This window comes from Physella acuta, unplaced genomic scaffold, assembly GCF_028476545.2.
Source record: "Physella acuta isolate Inbredline_101_S28 unplaced genomic scaffold, ASM2847654v3 ptg000580l, whole genome shotgun sequence".
NCBI classification, from domain to species: Eukaryota; Metazoa; Mollusca; class Gastropoda; family Physidae; genus Physella; species Physella acuta.
The window spans coordinates 237,706-262,145 of NW_026732099.1; the positions used below are offsets into that span (position 1 = coordinate 237,706).

A 24,440-nucleotide genomic window follows, 5' to 3' on the forward strand; every position below is an offset into this window, starting at 1 on the left:
CATTCGACATTCAATTCTTGCGCATGTAAAAATAGCATACATATTAAAGTACAATTTTATACATGTGTACAAAATATATAGCTTCACTTAACAGTTTGTGTATTACTATTTCACAATTTATTTAATGAATATAAATGACAATTACATTATGACCTACTTTTTTCAGGAGACTAAGCGAGCAGTACGCCGGCGTAAACAAGGTAAACTACCAAACATTAACACCATCATCTTTGATTGAGAATCGTTTCCCTTTAGTTCCAGATTTTTGCTTTGAACACCACAACTCTAGACCTGTTATAAGAACTTTTAAAAATTATTCCGGATATAGAGAGATCTAATATTTTTGTTTTGAATAGGAAAGTAAAATATAGATAGTAGAAACAGACATATAATTGAGAATCCTATATTTTTATTAAAACTGATTTTACCAGATAATATTTTTTTCCTTATTAGGTTAAACATTATGTTCACAACATTTTTAAGAGCCTTGACAATCTCCCAGGACCTTCCCCTCCCCTCCCCAACCCCCCCCCCCCCCCCAAAAAAAAACAACAACAAACGTTACTCCTTATCACACACACACACCCCTCCCGACCCAACGTTTATTTTTTAAACATGCCTTATGGTGTCAAAATTAAGTGGGCCTATATTACTAATTTTTTATTTACAAAGTCTTAAAAAAAAAACGATTTAAAAAAACCGAAAGCGTGTGTTTGTATTTCTCACCTTCTAAACCCTTCCACACATCTCGCTACACATCATAACAAAAGTCACAACACCTCCTTGCCCGGCGATCAGTGTTTCTTTCGGGCTTTTTTTCTCTCCAATTAGGGGTGGGGGGTGGGGAATGGGGGCATTTTAAATTTACGGGGGGTGGGGGGGGGGGAGGTAAATTTTTACGGATGGGGGCATACACTGGTAAAAGTAGGCTATATATTTTCTATAAAATTTCTATTTTGTTCGGGGGGGGGGGGGGGGGGAGGTGTAGAAAATAGACGTTCTTCCCCCTCCACCACATGAAGAAATGCCTGAAATAAACTGTAACGGCAATTTGATGTCCATATGTTTTTTGGGAGGTACATACAGCCAAATGAAATGGTAGGGAAGTATTGTTTATGTGAGAACTTTGATACTTTCTAAAGATCATGTATGTGAAATTTTAACGTAGAATTACATGTAGGCTATTGGTTATATTAATCTTTTTAAAGGATTCAACTATGTAAATTATACTCAGGTTATCACTTAAATAGGACTATATAGAATCTAGTTGAGACCAAACATTGCTTGCGATACAATACACTTTTTTTTTCGTCTTCTACTTCGTTCTTAATTTTAGTATTGGATGGAATTCCCTCCAACACAATTAAATATACGTGTCAACTGGTTTTGCGCCATTTAGGCCGTCGACTCCGATTTCTGCCTGCTTTTTTGGATTTGCTTCCATAAACTTTGTCCAACTAAGAACAAACTGCAAGACAGCAATTGTTTTATTTTGGAGTTGTCTCTCCTAGAAGAGTGGCTGTCCACAGCTATCCAAGGTTCGATCGATCACGCCGACCCCTTTTTGTTATCAATATTTACCTAGTTACTATTCGTGTCTATTAGCCCAGTCACTTCCCTCATACCAACCCCATGTCATTACTCACATGTGTATAGCTCCCAATGTTTCTTCCAGACTTTTTCTCCGGGGGGGGCTTGATATTTTCGGGGGTGGGGGGGCGGTCAACATTTTCCAAGGGGACACTGGTAAAAATATATATTTTCTATATAAACTCCATTTCGTTCGATGGGGGGGGGGGGGTCGGAGACCCCCCCCCCCCCCCCGAAGAGATGCCTGGAAGAAACTCCGATAGCTCCATTACCAAATAACGTAATAGGGTATTACCCCCCCCCCCCCCCCCCCGTCGGTCGGTTGCCTACGCGGTCCATGTATAAAAAAACCACCCACTTTCCATCACCAATAACACGTGTTTTGGCAGGTACATAATTTTTCTTATGTAGGCAAAGTGACGGGGGGGGGGGGGAGGGGTGTAAATCATAGGGAACAACTGATCAGAGGACTTATGGCAAGGGGAAATTACGGGAGTAATTGATACAGAGTAATGTTCAGCAGCCTCGCTACTCCCAGTGGCGTAGACAGGAATAGCTCATGGGAGGGGTTCAAATATTTTTCCATATGTATAAAGTGATATATATATACATACATATATATATATATATATATATATATATATATATATATATATATATATATATATATATATATATATATATATATATATGGGTCTGAGTCCATGGGAGGGGTTATAACCCCCCCCCTCCCAACCCCTCCTTGCCTACGCCACTGACTACTCCCACACACACAAGTCTGATAGACTGAATGGCATAATAGTAATTCATTTTCAGAGCTATTCCTGTTTGTCTTATCCTAAAATTTATTTCCATAACACGATTGCGGCCCTTGTAGGTGATTATGAGTTTAAAATATCGATTTTCATTTGGCTAAAGACTGGTTTTCATCTTTTAGCTCGACCAGTTATTTATTTCAAATGTCCGTAGCTGTAATGGCGGCAGCTCTAGTCTGCTTTTAATTCTAACTCTCCTGATAAGCGAGAAACGGAAGTAGTCAATTATGGAGCTTCGGGCAGTTCAGTTTCAAATGTCTGTTCCGCGGTGTTGCAGTAATGAAAGGCCAACGATTTTTTCCCCCTACATCAGTTCAATGACTTTAAAAATCGATCGGGAGTTTAGAATCGATCCTCGAGTTCTGGAGCTCATTGAGACATGTAGGCGCAGAGACTGTTTAGAAAATACTTTTGAGAACATTAAAAAGCCATATCCGACCTAAGGATTAAAAAAAAACAAAAAAAAAAAAAACGACTTCTAAACGTAGATTGATGTAAAAGTCCCGCCGACATAACGATTTTAACAAAAATACCTTCTAAACGTAATTGATGTGAAAGTCCCATCGATTTAAGGACTTTAACAAAAATACCTCCTAAACATAGATTGATGTGATAGCCCCATATGTGGCTATTTTTATGATTGAGTTAAACATAGAACTTAACTAAATTCATTGGTCATCGCTCGAAGACTAAGGTGATTAGTCATAACGAAGTATGACGTCGTCGTTCAATAAACATTTGAAACATGTTAAGTTGATTGGCGGGGTAGGGCATTTGAAAGGTTACTAAGTACAGTTTTATTTACGCCTAGCTGACTTAACCTAACGTGAGTCAAGTACTTAACAGTGTTTCTTTCAGGCTTTTTTTTCTCCGTGGAGGGGGAGGGGTGGAAATGCACCTGAAACTTTCGAGGGGAAGGGTGGGCTTAAATTTCCTGTGAGGAGAAGGGGACGGACACTGGTAAAAGTATATATTTTTTCAATTCAAGTTTTATTTTAAATTATGTTCCTAAAGAGATGCCTGAAAGAAACATTGGTACCCAAGAGATACGAGTGAGCTCGGGGATTTGAATCCGGGATACAAACACGAGATTTGTAGATTAGTACGATTGTATTAGCTCAAGAATTTAACCTGTGATGTTTCTATAGTTTTATGCTGCTTAAGAACGTGTATGTTTGTTTTAAGTGTATGTAAACTTTTTTTTCTATCCGCCTTTCTGATTGTTTATCATGTATTGTATCTGGGTTTAATTTAATTTTTTTTCCATCTGTAAATTTAAAAAAAAATAATGATTCTATGAAATATATTTGAGTGGTTCCCAGGGTTTCTTCCAGGCATCTCTTCGGGTGGGGGGGGGGGGGGGCTCTGCACTCCCGAAGTAAGTCTACCGTCCCCCCCCCCCCCCCCAGAACGAGATGGAAGCTATATAGTAAACATATACTTTTACTAATATGCGCAACCCCCCCCCCCCCCCCCGGAAAATGTAGACCGCCCCCCACCCCTTTTTGTTTAAAATTGTGTTACGGTATTTTTTTAACATAAGAGCATTCAATGTCCAGCGCGTTTCGTCATAATTAAACACCTACCTCGGACTTAAGAACATGTAGTCGCGCCACTGATTACCCTGCCGTAGTTGTGTAACATAATTTTTTCACATCTTCACTAATGACCGAACCAAAGAATTGGCAGAAATCACCCGCGTTCATTATTAATACGGACACGCATCGATGACCACACGAATGTATTGTTTGGAGCCGGGGCCTGATCATACCTGAAGGTAAAAGTTAACGGGTGAACGTCGTAACAGGTCGAATGCCAATTCATGTTTGACACGCGTTTAATGAACCGTGACTTTTGGCCAGTAATTTTGAACCGTTATAGTTCTAGAACTAAAAGGGTTTCTTCAAGTTCTAGAATTACAAGGGTTTCTTAGAGTTCTAGAACTACACGGGTTTTTTACAGTTCTAGAACTATAAAGTTTCTACAGTTCTAGATCTACAAGAGTTTAGGTTTCTTACAGTCTAGACACATAAATAATACAGAAAATATAAACTTGAGCTATTCCGCCCCCGCTCTGGAAGATTCAAAATCAGCCCCCCCCCTCCCCCGGGAAATTAAATATCCCCTTCTCCACCTCCCATCCCCTGGAGAAAAATGTCTGAAAGAAGCAATTCAACTTCGGATTCGAACTCGCGATGCTTTTAAACTTTTACAAGTTCTAGATAGCTTTGATTTCTACCAACCCATCATACAACTGACTCTGACTGTTTTGTTTTAGTGTCTGTGTTTATATTTATGTTTGTGTAAATGTCAGTTTACGTGATTTTTACTTTAGGAGTGTACATAAAATGTTAATGTGTCTTCCTGTGCGTCCGCGCAGTTTCCTATCTATATTTGAAGTTGATTTTGTTACTATATTAATAACCATCGAAAACAACATTGTTTACTCGGAGGTCCGCGCAAATACCAGACACCTCGCATCGAACCCCTGGTACTTTGGTATGTACCGACCAGATGCCCACTGGGGCCGGGTATATTCCAGCCTCCGCCTACCTGTAGTACGTTCTTACCTGTCGCACCGAATGTGTAGGAAGAATCCGCAGGAGTCCTCCGCCTATTTATAATACGTACCGACCGGTCATATATTTGATGTGTGTACCACGTGGTATGAAACAAACTACAGGCATGTTTGTACCCATGTTATGAACGAGCGTGCAGGCCCTGTTTGTTCTTATGGTAATTTGTTTTACTTCAGTGTCATTTGGACGGTATCGGTTCTTACGCCAGCACAGTCGTGTTGCGCTTGGTTATACTTGCTGGCGTTATTTAGAGGAACCATTAGCTTAGATACCAGCACTCAGTGAGGTAAAATAATGGTAGGGTGTCCTTATGTAACTAGTCTAATAAAATTACCAGCGCTGCTATTTGAAGCGTAGGCATGTTTTTACCAATGCTGCCGCTAAGCGTGACGGATGTTTTATGCTTGTGATGCGTCCCTCGGGTCCCAATTCAAGCGTGACGGCTGTATATACTCATGTCTGCTGTTGTTGTCTTGTAGTCGTTTAGAGTTAGGATGTTGAGCACCCCTTTCCTATTTGTTTAGTATGTAGTAATGTTCTTGTCTTGTAGTCGTTTAGAGTTTGGATGTTTAGTACCCCTTTCCTTTTTGTCTAGTATGTAGTAATGTTCTTGTCTTGTAGTCGTTTAGAGTTTGGATGTTTAGTACCCCTTTCCTTTTTGTCTAGTATGTAGTCATGTTCTTGTCTTGTAGTCGTTTAGACTTAAGATGTTAAGTACCCCTTTCCTTTTAGTCTAGTATTAGGGAATATAATCTTATTATAAACATTATTATAAAACATGTTCAGGGCGGGTAGAATATATTTTGTGTATAGAAAGTAGTATATAGATCCAGCAGTAACTAGTATCAGAGTTTCTTCCAGGCATCTCTTCCGCGACCCCCTTCTGGAAAATGAGTTCCACCCCCCCCCACCCAAAGAAAAAAATATTAAAAAATATCAAGTGCACCCCCCCCCTCCCCCGGAGAAAAAGGTCTGGTAGAAACACTGACTACGATGTTTACATGGATAGAGTAATAGAAAGTAGCATATCAATCTAGCAGTAACTAGGATGGGGGAATAGGTGGATAGAGTAATAGAAAGTAGCATACCAATCTAGCAGTAACTAGGATGGGGGAATAGGTGGATAGAGTAATAGAAAGTAGCATATCAATCTAGCAGTAACTAGGATGGGGGAATAGGTGGATAGAGTAATGGAAAGTATATATACATCTAGCAGCGAATCCGGGGTAGTTAGAAAAGTTTGTTGTTTGTGTTAGCGAGGTAATGATTGTGTGTGTGTGTGTGTGTAATTGTCTATTGGTCTTTTTTTTATGTGTATGAGGAGTGTAATGTGTGTTATGTTTGTGTTAACATGTGTAAAAAGTGTATCGTTCGCATAATGTATGTAATATGTGTATTTTTGTACTCTTTTATAAAAATTTTTTTTTACTTTTGTTTTAGGCGTGGTCTAGCGATAGTGCACTAGACTGCTAACCCGAAAGTCGTGATGTCGAAACCAGGTTCAAGTCAGTATAAGATTCCTGAGTCCACCCATCTCTGATGAGTACCTAACTCAATTTTGGGAAAGTAAAGGCGGCTGGGCATAGTGCTGACCACACTATCTCTTCATATGCCGAGGTCAAAGAAACAGCTGAACTCTACTTCACTTACCACTTGGATCATCAGGTTCGAAAAGTGTTAAATTTTTTTGTTGAATGGACCCTTACCATTTGCTTAATGTTTTCTATGTATTTGTACGAAATAATTAGTATGTATAAAATAAGTAGGGGTCTATGTGTGTAATGTGTAGATTATGTGTATAATGTTTGATTTGTTTAAATGTATTTGTTACTTAAAAAAAGTGTTACTTGTGAAATCGCTGTGTTATATTGTGTAAGCTTGTTATGTCTCAGGAATATGTGGAATGTGTATGAACTGTAAAATGTTTGCGTAATGTGTGTAACGTGTAAATATATGAAATTTTAAGTTTGTATCTGCATAACAGTGGCGTAGGCAGGAGGGGGGGGGTTAGGCCTCCCCCATAGACCCCTCGGTAATTATATAAAGTATGAGGGGGGTGCAAGGGTGCAAAACGAAAGTCTGAGTGGGGGGGGGGGGTGCAAATCGAAAGTTTGTCCCCGGGTAAAAATTGGAACCCCCCCCCCCTTTGAGACGATCCTGGCTACGCCACTGCTGTATAACATGTATGATATGCTTTTTCCGTGTGATGCTTGACTAGTATTTTGAATGTTTGGGGTAACGTGAAATATGGATGAAATGATTATGTATTATATGTGCATGTGTATAATGTAAGAGGAGTGTGTATAAAACGTGTCAATCAGGAGCTTAATTAAACCAGCGCAATGTGGCGCAATGCTCTCTTGGAGGTTCTCTCAGATGCCTCCCCCCAGTAGCGTAGCGAGGGGGGCGGGGGGGAATATATGTCCCCGGGCGCCGACCCTAGGGGGCGCCAAAATGGGTTGGAAAAATAAATTGAAAGGTTGAGGGGGTTGCAAATCGAAAGTTTGAGGGGGGCGGGTGCAAATCGAAAAGTTTGTCCTCGGGCGCCGGGAAGGGTCGCTACGCCTCTGCTCCCCCCTCCCCCTTCCATATTTTAATGCGAATGACAGACGAAGATGCTACTTAGCACGCTTATATAATGAAGTATTACCGATTTACCGCTAATTACTTATTTTATTTAGCCCAGAAGACAAGCATAAACTGATGTGACACAGTGACAATGTATATCTCTATCCACATCGCAATCCATATACGTTTCCCTCTAGCCTCCAAACCTACTTTGTTATGTTTAAATTCTATATAAAAAAACAGTTTGATTTGAGGGTGAGGACCCTGCACATATTGAAAGCAAGTAGAGTAATTTATACTTAAGGTCAGGAATGGGGATGGTGTTATTCAACTCAGTGTTCGTTATCAAAGAATTACAACTGCGTTAGAGGATTCGACCTCAAACCCACTCTCAAACCCATTGTACCTAAACAAAAAGACGAAACGAACCTTCTCTCTCATCGTAACTACCTTTATAATCGATTATGGTTCTTTAAAGTGCAAATGTTTTAAAATTTTCCTCACCATGTATTGAGGTGTCACGGACTACTAAAGAAATATAACGACAACATTGATTGTGGGGGCTCATTCATTCGAAATGTTGCAGGAATTCAAAAGTAACTTCCGATATTGGTCGTTACCGGAGGCATTCATCTGTATCTGTTTAATGATCACTCGCATTGATGCTAGTCGGTGTTATAAAAGTTATTCGGTGTTACTCGATGTTACGCGGGACATACCTATGTATAAACATAAATGTATAATATAAAACAAGTTAATAAAAAGTCTAGTGACAATTTAAGCGCAATTTCCTTAATTAATTTTTTGTGACCGAACGAAAGGATATTTTTTAAAAATTTCTTCGGCAATATTGTTCTAAATTATGGCAGGAATCGATTGGTAAATGTTTCAAGTCGCTAAGTGGTCTGGTTGCCGAAATATGGGCCAAAAACTGCATTTTTTCGAGGTTTTTTGGCTTTTCCGGGAAATCCAGGAAGGAATTCCGGGAATTTTTTTGGCCCACAATCATCCTCGGAACTTGCTTAACATATTTGCTTTGGAAATAGTCCTCGATATTGCTTCGTTGAGGAGGAGATACGACTTAAAGCTGTGGACACACATCCATCCTTGACGAGTTAATAATCGCAATTGTCAGTATGGAAATTGCGCTAAAAATGTATATATCTAAGTATATTGATCTACATCTATAAAGATATACATTATACTACATATACTAGATAATGGAGAGGGCTGCTCATGTGCGCGGACGCCCAGGAAAACATGTAATGGTTATTTCATTTTCAATTTTGTGAAATTTTTAAATGATAAAAAAAAAAGATACACTGCTTCTTCAAGTTTCGACCGTCTTCTAACAACGCACGCTAACTTAATCGATACGCTTTGAAATCTTTTTTTTTTATATCGCCTTTCGATCATTTTGGATCCATTTGGCAAACAAGATAATCGATACCTCACTATGAAAATGTAATCGATCTTTGACTTCGATCTGTTAGAATAATTTGTGGTGTTATCTGAATTATTTCTCCCTGAGGATTGGGATTACGAGAAGGACAAAAAAATACACAGGGGAATGTTAGAACATAAAAAAAAAGACTAGAAAGGTTTTTAGAAATTTGTTTTGTAAAGTAATTAGTATAATTGTGGCATAAGGTAAAGATCACGGTAAACAATAAGAGAACTTCATGGTAATGACCAGAGAGAAATTAAAAAGATAAAAAGAACGTAAGAATTTTTTTTTAAAGCGAGATAAAAATTAAACAAAAACGGATAAAAATCAGGATAAGCATAAAGTACTCGTAGAAAACTAAACGCCACTGATTTCTTCGTTCTTATTTCTCATGGTGGAAGTGATTTTCTCCTACACAATTAAGTATTACGTGTCAACTTGTTGGGTTTGCTTCCATAACCTTTGTTCAACCAAGAACAAACTACAAGGTAGCAGTTGTTTGACTTTTGGAGTTGTCTCTCCTAGAAGAGTTGCTGTCCCTAACCTCATCTGCCCAGAGGTTCGAACTCAGAATTTTTCCGTTCAGCAACCATGAGCTTAACAGACCCGAACATGCCAACCTCTTTCGCTCATTTAAAAATTGCCATTTTTCATTAAGCCACTAGCTAGTAAAAAATAAAAAATTTCGGAAGCGTAAGAAAACCCTAACAGATAAAAAAAAAAACATAAATGATGTAAATCTCACATAGAATTAAAAAAAAAAAACAGAAGAAAAAGGCTATTTTTATATTTACAAATCAGAAAAGATCACAAAGATGAAAATTGAATATAGGTCTTCTACATTATGTCAAGGAACGTTAAACATAATCATGAACATCATTTGAAAGGGAATATATTCTCTATCAGTTAGCACCCTGGTGTTATTTTTTAGTCATACAAGATAATAGCTTTAGTAAGGTTACGCCAATATAATTTTGTTTATTTTTTAACGCATTTTGTTTTCATTTGTCATTTTTTTGTGATTTCAGAATAATAATATAATAAAAGTTTTTTTCATAATTTTGTTTTTATTTGAGATTTATTTATTACGTTTTATTCAATCGTTTTATTCAATTGGGTAGACTAAAAATATTTCAGTTAAAATTCGTTTACCAGATTATGATTTCTAAAATTGTGCTATCTGACTCTAATTGATTCATTATCGACGAAAGGACACAAAATCAGCCAACCGTGAATAGAAAAGAGTTCACCCTTGACGTCCGTGATCGATAGTATTTTTAAACAAAAATTCTTTTTATCTCCCCTTTCAATATAGAATATAGTAATTTTAAAATTTAATTTTATTCAATGTAATTATAATAAAACTTCAAAAGTCTTGTTTTGTCATCCAAGATCGACCCCTGTGCCGACTTTCAGCTCAATCGGACAGTGGGTTCAATTAATATTCCAAGATCAGCGGAACCACACACACACACACACACACACACACACCCACCCACCCACACACACACACGCACACGCGCACGCCTCAGCCGCCTCTACTTTCCCAACCATGTGTGTAAGAAGATATTTCAACGCTAACAAACGAAGTAATACGTAAGATAAGACATCAATAAACATTAAATAATGCAGTGTTGTTTCAATTAGTTTTTACATGGGTTGCATAAACCACCTTACACCCTGTAAAAAATTCCTTATTAGACCTAGCGATCCATTGGGTAGATGAAGCAGAGATCATGTTTCTCTACCTGTGTGTAAGCTGGTATGGTGATGTGGTCAGCACTATGCCCAGCCGCCTTTACTTTCCCCAAACGAAGTCAGGTACCCATCGGGGATGGGTCAGGGACGTCCTACAGTCGCAAGTCCGAACCGAGATTTGAACTCAAGACCTTTTAACGAGCAGTCAAACGCTTTACCATTCGACCACGCCGTCCCCACACCCCCTGTAAATCCACCTCAACATGTCCCTTAGAAATGTAATATTTTAATCGATCAAAACTGTAGAGATTCAAAGTAAAACGAATCGATATGTTTGAAAAGAAAAAGTCTCATTTGTTTTATTATTCGTCGGGAAGTGAATAGAATTCTTTGTTTAGTTATCAATAATTGCATGCAGGCAACATAAAATTACTTTGTTTTACTTTGTTACATGCATTACCTCACCATATGACGTTACAATTATGTAAATAGCCAACGATTTTTAGATCAATACAGCTATACTAATAATTCCCAACCTCTAATACAGTTGCAAGGTATAATATTGAACGTTTTTGATGCATTTTATTGAAAATCTTTTTTTACTTCCACTTTCCTAGTGTGCGTTACAATTTTTAAATATATTTTTATATATAGTCAATATAACATATTATTTTTATGTATTTGTTCACATTTGCACAAAAGGTTAACCAGACATTCATGCATTTTTTAATACAAACGTAACAAGCAAGTAATAAAACATGTGTAAACGAACAACGTATTGATCTTTGTTTCTAAGAAACATTTGAAAAACTATCCAATAATTGTATGAGTACATGGCGTGTTTAAGAGTACGTGCTTGTCTATTGTTTTTATATAAAAACATCCTTATACGTATTAGATACTAAAACTGATAGAGGCATATTTAACCAGCATAGATGTGAATGTGTATATGCTTTATTTGTATAGTATTTGTATGTGTTTAAAAAGCTGTGTAAATGTTTGTATCTAATTAGTTGTGTTCTTGTATGTTTTTAAATAGTTTTCTAATTTGGTGTATATTTTATGTGTCTAATTAGTTATGTATTTTTATGTAGTCCCTATCTTATTATTTATGTATTTGTACATGTCTAATTAGTTTTATATATGTGTAATTACTTGCGAACGTGTATGTTCTTGTTTAGCTGTATATATGTATTGGCCTAATTAGTTTTGCTAGGCGTGTGTTACATACAAAAAAAAAAACCAACATATAAGGCGACCCCCTATTTAGCTTGATCAGCGTCCACTCCCTTTTTTAAAAATTAATCCCCTTCACACCACTAATCATACCGCTGTAACAAATCATTCCATTGTTATTTTCTAAATCATCCTCGGGCAATAGCAACCCATTTTTTTAGCCTAACACAAATCGATGCTATGTATTGTGATCGGGTCTCAAAGAAGCTCTACATCCGTCGTTCAATGTTTCATGACTGAGCAGCGTTTGTATGCTGCGACAAGTCGGTGGCGTGTCGATGTCAGTTTTTATTGATCTGTGGATCGATATAATTATTGAAATCTTAGGAAATGTTGTGGACTAGAAATCGATTGATTTTTTAACCCCTTTTGTGTGAAATGTCGATTCGTGTTAGTAAAAATCACGCTTGTAAAATGTTAGGACGCTGTTTTTGGATTTTAGTGTTTAGCATAAATTTAAAAAAAATCTCTTTGGTGTACTACATGCCGCTATATAGCATGGTGTTTTGGTATTGAATAGATATTGTTGCCGCTAACAATTTGTAGGATGTTAAAATAAATAAAAAGATAATCAGTTTCAAATAATCTATGCAGTTAAAATCTGAAACATTAATTATTGAGTTAAGTGCAGCTAAAAGAAAGTAGGTAGTAGCAATGTTTTAATGGGTGTTTAGGTTAGAGAAAATAGGTACGGAGAATGACAGCAATGTTTTACTGTGTTGAGATCAAGAAAAAATAGGTACGAAGAATAACAGAAATGTTTAATTGGTGTTGAGATTAGAGAAACTAGGTGAGGTGAATGACAGCAATGTTTTAGTGGGTGTTGAGAACTAAAGGAAATAGGTAGTGGGGATGGCAGGACATACCAGGGGCGTAGCGAGGGGGGGGGTGTGTGGACCGCACCGGGTGACACCATTTAGGGGGTGACACCAAGGCAAAAAAATAGCAAAATATATAGAGAAAAACTTGAGGGGGGTGTGCAAATCGAAAGTTTGTGGGGGGGGGGGGGTGCGAATCGAAAACTTGAGAGGGGGGGGGGTGCAAATCGAAAATTTGAAAGTTTGTCCCCGGGAAGGGTCGCTACGCCTCTGTGGGGGTGACACCCGACCTCGCTACGCCACTGGGACAGACACATGAACTACTGAAAGTATTACTTCTTTGCAGTGGCGTCATAGTTCAGTTGACAACCGGTGCGGTTTCCGACTGTCACCAACTTCTACCAACAACTGTCATGTACTAAAACTATAGATATTTATCACCTCCATCTCAGATGGTGTCACACTGTGTCTAATGGTGTATACAGCGTTGACAAGTTATTGAGCTAATCGAAAAAGGCAGATTTTCTCATTTCATTTAGGTATCATTTGTTTTGGTTTCACCTATTACTTGGCAGCATTATAAACATATTTATTCCATTGGATGATTTTCAATTTGATTTACCAATTGATTTATGGTTTAATTTACGCATAGATATACCATTAGATTTGTGTTTCAATTACCAATTATTTGATTTACGATTTAAGCATAGCTTTACTTTTAGATTTACGATTTGATTTATCATTTGATCTGCGATTAAAGCGGAGCTTCCCTAATTACATTTACAATCATTTTACAATTTTTATTGACGCTCAGACCAACTATTACCTTTCCTGATGTGCGGACCGCGCCAGGTGACACCATTTAGGGTGGTGACACCAAGGCAAAAAATAGTAAAATATATAGAGAAAAATTTGAGGGGGGGGGGTGGTGTGCAAATAGAAAGTTTGAGGGGGGGGGGGGTGAAAATCGAAAATTGAAAGTTTGTCCCCGGGAAGAGTCGCTACGCCTCTTAGGGGGGGGGGGTGGGGTAGACACCATTAAGTGCCGCACCGGGTGACACCCGACCTCGCTACGCCACTGGCTTAGACAATTATCTTGCAACACGTACTGACTTTACAATTAAGTATCAAAATAACTGATGTTGTATCTAAACTAAGAATCTTGACGTTATTCTTCATATTCTTTTACATTATTTCTTTCTGCATACAATACTTTTGTTATATTTTCTTTACACGAAGAATCACTAGAAGGGCTGCACGTGAATGATTTTAATTATAAAAAAATAATGCAATACTTTCTTTAAAAAAAACCCAACATTAATCAAAGAACTACGTACCTCCTGTCGGCGAATATACTATTTATAAATTTTGTTTATTTCAATCGTGCTTGAATAAAACAAGCCTTTCGATGTTTTGATCTGCTTTCAATTCATTCTTTGCATTTTTATTTTGAATGTGTTGTTTTATACCACAGTGACGAGTCTTGAACACAAGGTTCATGAAGTGCAGCTAACATCGATAGAGTCGATGACATCAGGGAATATTGCTAGTTATTTGTGTGTGTGTGTGTGTCTGTGTGTGTATGTGTGTGTGTTTGTCTGTGTGTAGGTGTCTGTGTGTGTGTGTGAGTGTGTGTGTGTGTGCTGTACTTTAAAATGTGGCTTTATTCGCCTGCATCACGCCAATGGATTGTTTGTTAGCTATTCACAGGGGATTGTTAGCACGTGATACACATTGTATTGTCAGTCGGTTATACACATCGTAATGTCTGTGTATTATCTGAATTGTATTGTCTGATTATAATACGCATGTGTGTGCTTAGTAACACACGGGGATTAATAGTCGTTATACAAGCAAATGTTGTTTGTCCGTTATACACGAAATATTTGTCCGTAATTAACGATGTGTTTGTTATACAAGAGGTGATTGTCCCTAATTCTCCCAGTGATTGTCCTTAATACACCAGGTCATTGTCCGTAGTATATTAGATGATTGTCTGTTATACATGTATATTAGATTGTCTGTTACACATGAGGTTATTTCCCGTTACATGTGGGGTAACTGTCCGTTATAAAAAATGTAATTACCCATTATTCACCAGAGTATTCTCCGTAATATATATATATATATATATATATATATATATATATATATATGATAATATTCACATCTGATTGTGTAATGATTGTGTGTACACCAGCAATATAATTTCTTGCTTACACAAAACCGGATACTTTCTGGTCAAGTCTGATGATTAATATCACATTAGTTAGGGGGGGGGGAGGTGTTATCAAATGACGTCAACATATTAAGTCTGGCGTGGTTTATTATTTTTTTGAAGTGATGTGCTTTGTGGGAGTGGGGCGTGTACAACGTATGTAAAGGTAGGGTTTCCATTAGGCAAGTGAAGTAGAGTTCACCAGTTTCTGTGACCGGGGCTAAAATGAAGGGATAGTCTTGTCAGCCAGCTGTCTTTACTTTCCCTAATTGAGTTAGGTACCCATTAGAGCTGGGTGTACTCAGGTACGTTCTGCTGACATGAACCCCGACGACCGGGGACAAACTTTCGATTTGCAACCCCCCCCCCCCTCAAACTTTCGATTTGCAACCCCCCCCCCCTCAAACTTTCGATTTGCACCCCCACCCCTCAAACTTTCGATTTGCACCCCCCTTAAGCTTTCAATTTATTTGTCCAAGCCAATTTGGCGCCCCCTAAGGTCGGCGCCCGGGGACATATGTCCCCCTCGCTACTCCTCTGAAGCATGACCACTCTATTTTTTGGAATTAATTTAGGTCTTTGTGTGTTTGGGGGGTGGGGGGAGACATATTTTTGAAGTTTGACACTGTAAGACAATGTGTGAATTAAAAAAAACAACGCTAAATCTGTGTGATATTATTTATAGAAGGCCTAATGCAATATCAAGTATCGATTATTAGCATTATTATAAAATTAACTCCAATTATGATTTTTTAGGAGTCGGTTAATCTGTTAAAATTTCTAATTTAACTAAGAAAAAAAATGCTTCTTTTGAACTATCGACCAAAATGTCACCCTGAAACAAAGACTAGTGTGTACATTTAGGACCTTACCCAACCCTTAACACAAACGGTATGAAACATTTCTACCACAAAACTCATTGATTTTTTTAAAACCCATTGAGTATTGTGTACCTACATCTAAGATTGTTCAAAATATAACAATGACTTTGGCCTTCTCCCCACCCTATCTTGTATGCAGTCCCCCCCCCCCCCCCCTGTTTGTTCTGTAGGATCCCAGGTCCGATAACCTAACATACGTCTGCTGATCAAGGGCTGGGGCTACGCAGAAATCGATGACGCGGATGACGTTTCCCCGGAAACATCGCACAGCGTTGGTGGCCAGAGAATCGTTGCGGGTTAGAAGATAAACCAGGCATATTGTAGCCAGTGTGCTGAGCGGATATGTTTTACAGCTATCAATGATTTGGGTTTTATTTCTAAATACTTAGGTGAGGCAATGTTTTTTTTTAATTAAAAGGAGTCGATATTTGTAAGATATTTGTTTTTTTTTTGTTAAAATCGTTTAAATTTTTAAATGCTAAAATAAAGCGAAAGCTTGAGTTTTTTTTTCATTAAAAATAGGCAATTTGTTTTCTATTTAATAAACAAAAAAGACGTTAACATTAATAAATAATCGAAAAAAAAGTTGCTACGAAATATTAAAACTGAAAAAAAAACTGAAATGCTTAGCATTACATTTTCTATCTTTGTTAAATTAATCAAAAAAATATTTAAAGAATGAAGTTACTCCCAACCTCGTAAATTAATTAAAATTCAGTAAAAAATTAATTCACTGCATATTTAATTAATTTTTAATTAACATTTTTAAATCAATATGTATAAATACTGACTAGTATGTGTAGTTATTTCTGAATCCGGCAAAGCAATTATTTTTTTAATAAAAGCTTAATTCCAGAAAACTATAAAAAAAGTTTAATGTTTTAAAATTTGTTTAAAAAAATCCCAATGATTTGAAAATAGTACATGTAAGATAATGTCTAATATCAAAAGTATGACCATAAACAAAAAAAACTTTACCTCTCCTTAAAAAAGCCTGAGTAAACTTTGTTTACATACTGTCTTGTTTTAAGCTAATTAACAATGACTGATTAGCTGAATTTGTTTGTAACCTGTCTGGCATGAATGCTTGTGTTTGTAATACTTAATTTAAGCATCAGCTTTAAATATATGAACTGTACAGACATTTTGTTCATTACAATAAATAATCAATACAAGTCATTTTGTAAAAAAAATAAAAATAAAATAAAATAAAAATATATCTATATAAGTAAAGCATGCTCTACAAGGAGTTATAGTAAAGTTTAATTTTCATTGTAACTGTCTCGTAATATTTAATAGTTTGATGGGGGATTCAAATATTTTGTCCAAACTTTATATTTTTTTGAATGCAGACATTTTTTATTATTCAAATATAAAAAAGTGTTAATATCAAAATTCCTAAAAGAATTTATAACCACAAATATATTATTTCAACAATTTATATATAAAACAACTTGGAAATTCATATCTGAGACTTTAGATACAGATAATTACAATGTTTTTATCAACAGCTGTTTTACAATAAATCTATTACTGTTGTTTTTTTTTCGGTCACATTGCATCACCTATTGCACTTAATATAATCTAATACTGTTTTTGTCAGTCACCTATTATCAAATATTTGTTGTTTTACAATAATCTATTATTGTTTTTTTTTCAGTCATCTGACATTAATTATCAGTCATCTGACTTACAAACAATGAGACTTACAGCGGCGTGTATCCAATGGAGACACCCGCTGTGTTGCTGGATAATATTGTCTGTATTCCTGGTCTACGCAGGTAAGACTGTTCTGCTCCAAAAAAGCTCCACATCTAAGGACATGGGGAGTCAGACGATTTTCTACGGTAGGGGCAGGCATTGGAGGGGGGGGGGGGAGGGGGAGGGTCAGGCTTTTGCGACTGTATTTTACGTGGGGGAGGGGAGATGGTCAAACTTCTAGATACGATTTTCTAGTAGGGTAAAAGGAAGGGGTGTTCAAGAAATGAGACTTTATATCAACTACTATTATAATAACTAAACAGAAAACTACACTCATTAGCATTATGTGTAATAATTAAATATGCCACTCGCGTACATTAGTTTATTTGCACCTCTGATTATTATTATAGTTAGCCAAAATTATGTGCATGTACTTTTCTCGTTAAATTGTTTTAAAATTTAAGTAAAAATTGTATAAAATTCTAAACGTAGCACCTTACATTTTGTAATATACAGAATTTCATAACCATCATTTTTTTTTTATTTCTTATCCTCTTTGTCATGCTAGAAGATTTAATACAAACGATCTCTTGCTAAAAAAAAAATAAAAAAAATCAATAGAAGTGCAGCAAGTTTTATCAAAATTCAGACAACAAATCTAAAATCACGGGATCTATATATATAATTCTCTTCATTGGGACCATGCGAGACACCACGTAAACGCATGCCGTTACTCCCCCGCTCTCTAGGCATATAGCTACCACCCCCAACCTTACCATTCTGGTGAGCTGTGGTTCACCCCGAATGTATACAATCGTAGAGCCGGGTCGAATTAGTGACGACTATTAGGGGCAGATAATTTAGCTTTTAAACGACTTGAAACTGAGGAGAGGAAAGAAGTTCTGCTTGATCTTTTCATTGTTGCTCGTAAACTGTGGTCACGGATGGCTGCTTTCACGGTGGCGGGGGGGGGGGGGGGATAGTGGGGAAATGGAAGGGAGGGTAGTGTCGAATTCACAAACTATGAAGTACTGAAAAGTAGAAAATAAAACAACTAAATAGCGGCGTATGATACGCTGCGGGTCAGCTCGTACAATAAAAAAGAAATCGAGATATGAACGCGGTCGATGTTATTATCAGTAGCTTTAAGGTCTTTGCTGTGGAAGGCCATGGTACTGGACAGAAAAACTTCTCAAAAATCTAGTTCGATCAATACTTTAAACTTGGTTTCATCTCATATGCAAAGATTCAAGATTATTAAAATTTAATTGTAAATATTTACCTGTGTTGTAAATGCAGGTAGATCAGGCAGTATAGTGGTAAACCTAAAGATAAGCTACCACAGGCACCAACCAACATTGGAAAACCACCCATACATTATTTTAACCAAGTAGTAGTCACGATGTCTTCACGATATTTGGGATACCCGAACCGGTTAATGGAGATATTAAGACCTATTTTTATGGCTCCCCTTTGCCTCGGGGTACAATGAATGCATCCTAAAAGTGGGCCCATGCTGTAAAAAAAATAAACCATTCGTAACCCATGTACCGTGACCCCCCTCCCTCTCAATATTGGCCGGTTTTGTCTAAAGGAATGCAAAACTATTCTTTTGGTATCAGCACTGATTCCAGTAAATGCCGAAAGGAAACCAGATTTGGTAAACTTATCGTATAAGAGAATCTACTCCTGATTGAGTACGAATTTTAGTTAGATTCTTAGATGGTTTACAGTCCCTAGTTAACAAGGGTCATCTGCCATGGGGTTTGAACTCGAGAATTTCGGGTTAGTAGCCATCAGCGTTGGATCTATCCAGTGATGCAGCTTATTGTTGCGTAGACTGGGCAATCTAAAGTTGTTTTTTTTAAATAAAAGTATTTGTAAAGTTTATACCCATAAATAGCACATGATTTCACGAATTAAGGATAAGATTAATCCCAACATGTTTCTGAGATCCGATTTAGAATTTAGCTTTACAAAACGTTTAATACTACATCCATGTCTATTGAAAATACAGGGAGCATGAACTACATTCTTGATAAAACTCTGTACACATTGTAAGAATAATGGAATGTATTTCTAAATTCAGATAGTTAATTTGCATACACTCATTGCACACGTAAAACTTAACAAAAAATATTGGAATATTAAAAAGATAAAAACACTGCTTTGTTTACATTTCTGAAGCAAAGCAAACACGAACAATTCATTATTTAAACTAAATACAATTTCTTATCCTGGGATTGTAAACGTTAAAACGTGAGGCCAAGACAAAAGGGTTGTACTAGCTACCATCGTAAATAACCAGCAACAAATAAATCGATGGAGATCGATATGTCATTCACCTGGGGCCAAAGCCTCTTCGGGACATTTAGTCTCTCATGCTCGCCTCGAGTAAACTGGCAACAACACAGACAGACAGACACACTCGTAGGGTAGAGTCATAAACAGACACATTTAACAGACACACTCGTAGGGTAGAGTTATAAACAGACACACTAGCAAACACACTCGTAGGGTAGAGTTATAAACAGACACATTTAGCAGACACACTCGTAGGGTAGAGCTATAAACAGACACATTAGCAGACACACTCGTAGGGTAGAGTTATAAAGACACACTCGAAGGGGAGAGTCATAAACAGACACACTAGAAGAAACACTCGAAGGGAATTAGAAGAGTCAAACAGACACACTAGCAGACACACAAGTATGACACACTAGTAGGAAACAAGATGAATCGCATGTAGACACACTAGTAGAAAGCAACTATAGTTAAAAAAAGACTTACTGGTATTAGAGTTACACTAAACTTACTAGAACGATACAACTAGAATCAAGGACACACTTATAGTACTCGTAGGAAACAAGTATAAACAAATAGACACACAAGTAGAAATTAGACACAACATCAGACTAGCTAGGGGCAAACAAGTAGAGTAACATATACAATCAGGAGCACTATGAGACATACCAAAGCAATCAAATAATCAAATATACATACAGAATATAAGCAGTTGCATAAGCAGACACAAAAGAAAGCAAATAAGCAAACACACAAACACACACAAAAAGACAAACAAACGAACAGGCAAATCAATACATCTTTTACAAGCATACAAAGAAACAGACACTTAAAAACATACAGCCACACACGAAAACATACACATATCCAGAGAATAACGACACACAAAACCCAAATCCACAAACAAACATAACATCAATACATGTGTGAAAACAAAAACGAACACGCGAATCAAAACATCCTTTACAAGCATATAAAGAAACAGACACTTAAAAACACACAACCACACTCAAAAACATACACATAACCAGACAATAACCACACACAAAACCCAAATCCACAAACAAACATAACATCAATACACGATTGAAAATAAAAACCATAGAATACAGCCCAACTGTAATCAAATCATTCACAGACTATCGAGTAGTTTTGGCCAACACACTGCCGGCGATCGATCATCTCCAATATTTTCTATCACCACTATCAATCTTCATCATATATCTATTTTTAGCACTTTCTATGCTGTGTCATGTCACGTGATGCTGAGTAATGACAAAACCGTTTATATGCTGAGCTTATCATATCATTATTATAAAAACCACCTTTGTTTTTTAACCGTATTGGTGTCGGCATAGCTAACGCTCTATCAAGACAGACGGTTTATGTGCAAAGTTTAGATTAGGTTAGGTTAGGTTAGGTTAGGTTTGCCTGTCGCCCCTCCTGGGACATAAGCCGCTGACAAGAGCTTTCCAGGCATCTCTGTCCTGGGCTAGTCTCTCCAACTGTCCCCAGGTGTATCCAATCTTTTTGGTGTCTTCTTCCAGGTCACGTCTCCAGGTCTTTCTGGGTCTGCCTCTCCTCCTCCTGCCCTGTGGATTCCAAAGTTTAACTTAGCATTATTTATAAATCACCTTTGTTTTCTATCAATATTTGTACACGAGTAAGTAACAGAATCAAGACAGATGGTATATGTACAAAGTTTATCATAACATAAAACCATTTTGTTTTGTATGTAATTATGTGTATAGGGATGGCGTGGTCGAATGTTAGAGCGTTTGGCTGCTAACCCGAAGGTCTCGAGGTCGGATTTCAGTTCAGAATTGTGACTGTAGGATGTCCCTGAGTCCACCCAGATCTGATGGTGCCTGACTTTTGGGGAAAGTACAGAGGGCGGGGCATAGTACTGACCCCACCATCTCGTCGAGGTCAGGAAACATACGAAATCTGCTCAGTTAATAGCTAATGAAGAATCTTTATTTGTTATCTACTTATAATTATTTTTACAGGTATAGCTGAAATTTAACGCTCAATCAAGACTGACGGTGTATGTTTCATTCTTTTCATAATATTGTTTGAAAACCCTCACGATTTGTCTATTGACGATCCTATAGAAAAATTGTTTCTGTTACAGGGCTATAAATATGATAACATTCTTTAAAAACTCCAAAGACTTGTCCAAATTAATTTGTACCGATACTACAGATAACCTATCATAAATTAATAACATTATTTTTAATAAAACTACTTTCTTTCACAAAAGATTTGGTCGCTCATGAGATCGTTTACATATTTTAGCAACCAAAACAAACAAATAAACAAACAAACAAACTGACATTGAGAACTAAATAAAAGCATGTAAAAAGCATCGTAGTCATGGTCTGTCTATAGTTGTTTAAATAGATCAGGTATAACCAAAGTTAAATCTCGTGAATTGTTCGTAACCGGTTCATATTGTTCCATATGTTTGTTTTGGTGATAATCCTGTAGATTTTATTTAGTGGTCATAGCGAACAGTTATCTTTACTAACAGTAGAACATTTCGTCACATTTTAATTCAACAGAGATTTTTAAAATATAAGTTAAATTCGTAACGCATCTTTGGTTCATATTCTTTACACGGAAATAATGAAACAATCAAGGGAAGAGTAGAACAATACAATTTAAAAACAAGGTAAATTCTGTATTCATTAGGTTAGTCTTCTTCTTCTTCGTTCTTAATTGAGAATATGGTGGAGGATTTAGACAACAAGTCCAACTTCGTGAACAAACCGGACTGTGGTCTCCAGGTTGGCAGGTACCCAATATAATTTTTCCCTGAGTGGGGTGAGCAGGGGCCAGTGTCTGACTCGCGCCTGGCTATACAAAGAACATTCCTGAAGGACGTGCTCCGTATTTTCCGGGGCCTTGCCACAAGGGCACATTTCGCCACACCCAACCTTTAGTTTTTTATGCATGTGTTGATTTAGTCTGTTATTGTCTGTTCTAAGTCGAAAGATTGTGTATTGTTGTTTTCTTGTCAAATTATAATATCCATCATCTTTAGTGTAGTGAGGGTGTGTGTCAGACCACATTTGCGTTTTTTTTTTATTATTCTTTTTATTTCTTTTGGGTGTAGCGAGATTTCCGGTTGTCGATTCTTTCCCCAAATTTTTGCCAGCTGGATTAGGTTAGTAACCAGAGTAGGTAGAGCGCTAGACTTCTAACACCAAAGTCGCGAGTTCAAAGGCGGGTTCAGTAGGACGTCCCTGAGTCCATCCAGCTTTCATTGGTACCTGACTCACGTTAGGGAAGGTAAATGCGGAGGGGCATAGTGCTGGCCACATTATCTTTTTATCCTTTTATCGTTGTCACAGAAATAGGTGGACTCTACTTCACTTACCCCATGGACCTTTAGGTTCAAAAGGGGGTTATTTTTAGCAACCAGACGCTGACCAGTTGACCACACATACAAGTTTTAATCATATATCTGTCAAGTAATGTCTTTGTATGGTTGTCACAGATTAGTATAGCCATATCGATTTCTTTCTGTGCTGAAAGTATTCTGTTAATCAATGAATCGCTTACTATACAAATGTTGATTATTGTTGGGTTATAAAATATTTATGTACAAGTTGTATGTGTTGGGGAAGCTTGGCTTGGTGTGATGGCAATCAATAAATAAGAAAACGTGTGTTAAAGTTAAAAATAAACAGTCTTCGTTTGCTAAACTAACACGTTAGACTAGTTAAGTAAAGTAGTTCACTAAAATGTGATTTAAAAATTACTAAACCAGTCTTATTCAATAATTCTTATAATGATACAAAGAAAAGCTATATTATATAAAACAAATTGTTTAGTAAAATAGTCCACTCAAATAAAAAAAAAAACACTACTGAAATAATTGTATTCAATGATTTCTAAAAAGAGTCAATGAAAAGAATACATTTAACGCCACAAAATTGTATCATATAGTTAAAAAGTTAACGCCTCCTTTTGAGCATCAGCTGTTTGGAGAGATGGTTTGATACATTAGTAACATACAGCTCTTCTCATCGTACTGCCCAGGCTTTGCACCTGGATTTCCAAAGCACAATTAATGAGCCATTTAGTTTAGTTTTATATAATGCAAACATGTTCAAAATATATGATTCAGTAAATTCATTCATTAACATTTGGCTCTTCACAATATATTTCGCCTTGATTTCTAAAGCGCAATATCTAAAATCGGCTTATACACTATGTAGCCATTTAGTTTAGTTTTATATAAAACAAACATATTCAAAATACATAATTCACTAAATTAATTCATCAACATTTGGCTCTATTGAACCTACTGCCCAGGCCCTAAGCATTGATTACCAAAGCACAATAACCGAAGCGTCTTTGACTATGGAACCATTTAATTGTGTATTATATGATAATAAATTAATTAATTCAAACAATGTATAAAAACGGTACGATTGTATCTGCCAAGCACCGGTTATGACAAGCATGTCCCATACTCGAAAGACCAGCCTGATGGAGCCATTTAGTTTAGCTTTATATAATAAAACCATTAAACATACATATTTCACTTATTTCATTCATTCTTATTCTTCCTTAA

General features: G+C 36.8%; 1 protein-coding gene across 1 annotated transcript in view; it reads left to right on the plus strand.

The window, feature by feature from the left end:
* Nucleotides 1–24,440, plus strand: part of LOC131947048 (uncharacterized) — a 48,977-nt gene that overhangs the window by 14,637 nt on the left and 9,900 nt on the right. The window lies entirely within an intron of this gene.